The sequence below is a fragment of the Ochotona curzoniae genome, unplaced genomic scaffold, assembly GCF_017591425.1.
Source record: "Ochotona curzoniae isolate NIBS_2020 unplaced genomic scaffold, NIBS_Ocur_1.0 contig_883, whole genome shotgun sequence".
NCBI lineage: Eukaryota > Metazoa > Chordata > Mammalia > Lagomorpha > Ochotonidae > Ochotona > Ochotona curzoniae.
In genome coordinates, this window is record NW_024466599.1 from 6097495 (window position 1) to 6102545 (window position 5051).

Genomic DNA, 5051 nt, shown 5'->3' on the forward strand with positions numbered 1-5051 from the left:
GGAAATAGACCCTGACCAGGGCAGGACTGAAGTCATGGGCCTTTGTCCCTGGCTCTGCACCCCCACACGCAAGTGCATGTCAGTCTTGCCTTCTGTACAGGGACCCAGGTGGGTTCTGGAATAGCTCCCCTCCCCCAGTGCAGGGCCTGTGGATAGATCCTCCTGCAGCCTACATCAGGGTCTCCAATGGCCAGATGGGCCTGGGATGTGGGTGACGGGCACCCTCTGCCCCGCAAATCCCTCATAGCTCACTGGTTGGTGTGAACCAAGCTCTCCCCGTAGCCAGCGCTGTCCCATCCATTGGGCACATTTGCCAGATAACTCAGACCATAGCCTAACTTGTCCTGGCTGCTGCCAGTGCATGGCAGAGTGGCCGGCCCGGGTCCCTGATTGCCTGCATGACCTGTGCCTGGATCAGTGTGGGGCAGTTATGTGAGCTGTGGCAGGAACTGGGAAGAGGCTCCTGGACCCGAACAGTGCCTGGCACATGGTGAGTGCCAGGTGCTTGTGGGAATAGCCTGCGTCTCTCTACCCTGCCCAGGGGCGCTGAGGCAAGGGCCCTCAGGGGTGCCCCTGCCTGGTGACCTCTTAGCCTCTTCTCACAGTTGCCAGTGGTGTCATCTGACCCTCTTCCCACCCCCAACTTGGCTCCTGGCTGCAACTGTCTCCAGTTGAATGTGAGTCCCTGGGGGGCAAATTCACATGTCTTGTGATGCTTCCCTCCCCATCTCCTTCACCCGTCCCTCACACGCTGGGCCCCTGCCCTAGCTAGGAGCACATATTCCTCTGCCTGACTGGGAACATATATTCCCCCCTGGGCACCCTGAATCGAGGTTCCCCAGAGGACCAGCAAGGCAGGCGTGTTTGTCACCTTCTGCGGTGGGGGAAGCCAGTTCTCTAAGAAGTAAGTAGCAGCAGGGCCCAGAGGAGCCTGAGTTCACTCACTCCCAGCCACCTGTTTTGGCTACAAAAACAAACAAACATCAGTCCTGAATGGATGGGCTGGTTGTGATCTAGTGCCTGGCCAGAGCACCTGCCACTATGGGCACAGGCACGGGCGTGCCACACTGAGCACAGAGAGGAGCGTGGGGAGCGGGCACATCTCTGGATAGAAGCACATGAGGGGTTGTCTGGGCTGGAGTAGGGGTGTGTGAGGGATTCTGGGAGATGACAAGGTGCTAACAGTGATGGTGGTGATAGCATCAGTTACCCACAATGCACGAGGACTCACTGGGACCTCCTGTCTAAGTGGGTGAGAATGCAGTGTGTGCCTTCTATCTCTACAAAGCTGTCCCCCGCCACCCGTCACACACACAACTTACAGTGCAAGTTTTGGTTTAATTAAAAATATGCATTTGGTTTTTATTTTATTTGAAAAGCAGATAGATTTTGATTGCTGTTTCAAATCCTAGATGCCCATAACAGCCAGAGCTGAGCCAGGTTGAAGGCAGCAGGCTGGACTCAGGCCAGGTCTGTCACCTGCATGCAAAAATCTGCTGCTGGATTGCAGGAGGAGCTGGGGCTGAAGCCAGACCCCCCTGATGGGAATATGGGTGTCCCAGGGGGCACTGCACACCTGTCCCACTTGGTGTGAACATTTCCTGTAATAGTCCTTGTGGCGCAAGTGGAAACTGAATTTTTCAAATTACTTCCTGTGGCTTACTTGCGGTTTTCAAGTGAGGTCATTGCTTTTCTCATCCCATGCCACCTGGAGGTGGCTGCTCCCTCGTGCCTCCCACACACTGACTAGTCACCAGGCCTGGTGTCCGTGTTCCTGGCCTGCAGGCCCCAGGCTGGCCAGAGCCTTGGCATTTCCAGCAAGTTCCAAGGATGCTGATCTTCCTGGTCCACAAACTACACGTTGGAACCACATCCTGACTCACGGATCTGCAGGAACCAGCACCTGACTTTGTGCTCACAGAATCCGCAGAGCCAGCAATGTGTCTTGCCCGCTATGGGAGTCTCCGCTTGTCTGGTTCTGAAAGGTTTTTAAGAGTCAGGCTTGAGCATTTAAATGCTGTTAAACTCTTCTTGAGTCGCTACCATAACCATCCGCTTCCCTATATTCTGTGTTTCTTTACTGGGTTCCTAAGGAGGTGGACTGATTAAGCGACTTCTGAATGTTTTCACGCTCTTGCCTCCTTAAAAGGAAACCCATGTGGTCCAAAGGCGTTCTCTTTCAAGCACAGCCACATGCCACCTGCTGAGGTATTAGCTGCGACTGTCACCTAAGTACTGAGAGCAAGGTTGGCTTGTAGTTTTCTAGTTTTGTGCTGGACTTTTTCAGAGGTTGGGGTGTTACAGCAGCCTCACAGACTGAGCAGGAAAACTTTCTTATTCCAGGCTGCGTCAGAACGTGACAATGACCTCTGTTACCAGAAAAGGCTGGTGGGTTCTTTCCTCAGCTTAACACAGAAATAAAAAGCTGGGATCGGTTTCAGACAGAGAAGTTTTGTTTGTCAAGGGACCAGGTGAGCAGGGAAAGGAGAGGGAAGGGAGAACGCCTCCCGAGAGAGAGCCAGGAGGAGGATGCCTCTTGAGAGAAGGAGAGGAGAGACACCAAACGTTGGAGGAAGGGTCTTGGGATTTTAAGCATTCCCTGCCCCCTCCTTGTTGGGCGGGAACCTACAGGTAAGATGTTCCCCACTGGTGGTCTCTTAACCAGTTAGGAAGTGGCTGGGCAGTTCTCATGCCAGCCACTTGAAGGTGTGGCCAAGATTTCAGCAGGCCTGGATGGTCTCAACCCCAGCACGTTCAGACTCGACTCCCTAACCCTCCCTGTGAGCTTGTCTGCTGTCTCTGCCATTGGTTCCCTCTTGGCAAACCTCCTGTCTGAGTTTTCTTTCTGTGCCAGATTCTCTGGTGCCACAGGACTTTTGCAATGCCATCCCCTCCACGGGATTGTTCTCTCTGTTGCTTTCTCCTCACCTCCTTTAGAGTTCAGCTTAAGCATTCTCTTTTTCCTGAGAGGAACACTCACCTGTGCCATGTGCCTCTTTGCCAACACTTCTGTTGACAGTGCTAGTTTCCTTTACAAAATTAGTTAATATCAGTCTAAGACCCTTGCCTGGAAGCTTATCTTTTTTAATTCCATGTATGGATTTGCTTTATTTGGAAGCCAGAGATGGGGAGGGAGGCAGGCAGAGAGCTCACGTCTGCTGGTTCATTGCTCAAACACTTGCAACAGGCAGGACTGGAACAGGTGAGGACCAGCCGCCCAGAACCCCAGCCAGCCTTCCCTTGTTGCTGGCAGGGACCCAACTACTCGCCTGTCTCCTCTTGGGGCAGGCACTGGCAGAAAGTGGATGTTGGGACCTGAACCAGGCACTTAGCATGGGAGAAGGCATCCCAGGCAGTGCCCTAACCTCTGTGCCAAACACCTGTGCCAGACTGCCAGCTCCCTGGGGAGGAGGACTGGGCGTTTGTTCCCCATGGGCCCCGGAGTGTCACATGTTGGTGCACTGCAGGTGCTCCATAAATCACCTGCTATGTGAGGAAGGAAGGCAGGAGCCGCCCTTGCTACAGCTCCCCACTGTCAACCAGTCTCTGCTTAAATCTTTAAATCTTTCGCCGCTTCTCAACTCACACCCTCCTGTCAGAGCAGGCCAACCCTAGCACAGGACCCCTGACTTCCACTGCTGTCTCTCAGCCCCGTATATGCAGTCTCTGGACCCCTTCATTTGCACTTAAAACTGTTTTTGTTTCTGCAGGCTTACAGAAAGACCTTCAAAAAATTCACAAAAAACCTCTACATTTCCTTTTTTTGGCACCAAAATAAGCCTATCTTTTAATTCCATTTTCCGTGAACTTTCTGAAGGGCTTGGTACATTACCAAGCTTTAAAACATGCACACTCCGTTCCGTGAGGATAGCTATTTCTGTGCTTTGATAATCAGCTGATCCTAAACAAATTTAAGCCCAAACCCAGCATTTTGAGTATTGCAATTATTTAACTATTATGATGGTTTAACTGTGTCGTTATAGACATGGAGGAGATTGGATCTGAGGCTGGGGCAAAGCAGACAGTGGACAATTCCTACAAAGTTGTAGAAATTTTTTTTAAGATTTATTTGAAAGCACAGTGTTAGAGAGGAAGAGGGAGCGATAGAGAAAGACCTTCTATTTGTTGATTCACTCCCCAGATGGTCACAGTAGCCAGGGCTGGACCAGATCAAGGAGCTTCTTGGTCTTCCATGTGAATGCAGGGGCCCAAGGACTTGGTCCCTCTTCTGTTTCCTTCCCAAGTGCATTAGCAAGATGCTGGATTGGAAGTGGAACCACCGGAACTCAAACTGGTGCTCGGACATGGAACGCACACGTCTGAGCAGCAGCTGATTGTGCAGCACAGCCACGCCGGCCCGAATCCTCCTCATCACCAATACTCTCCAGCTTCTTCATTATGGTTCTTATAAAAGACAGACATGCCATTCCTTTTGGAGGCACTCTTCAGAACCTTCTAAAGTCCTGATTGGATTTGCGTCTGCTCCTTGTTATCCTGTGGGTTATTCCCCCGCAAGGCCCCCTGGGTTTGGTGGGTAGTTCCTGAGTTCTCAGTTCTCAGGCCTCCCTTCCTCCTGGATTGTTTCTTGTTGGCCTGGAGCACATCCTTCCGTGTCTCTTTCAGGACACTCTGGGACCCTGGACTGGCTCGAACCCAGCCTTCATCCTTCTCTGGTCGCTTGCTGGTTCTCTCTGGCAGCTTTGGGGATTTCTCCGCACATCTGGAATTCTGAGATACCAAACACAGGAAATCTCACTCTGAAAGGAAGCTTTATCCAGGCCACATTTGGTCAAAATTTGCATCTTGAGGGTACCCCAGAGACATCCATTCCCATTATTACTCCATCTCCTGCATCTCTGCTAGTTTCTCATTCAAGAACTCCTAGTGTATTGATACTAGCTCTGTGTATGTATGTGTGCGTTCCTTGTGTTTAGGGTTTTGTGTGTGATTTCATTTGCTTTGCTCTCTGCTCTGTGTTGGAGGACGTTGGAAGCTTCACTGTCTACAGCCTTGACTTGGAGTTCAGGTGTGCCATTCGCCCCTGTCTGATG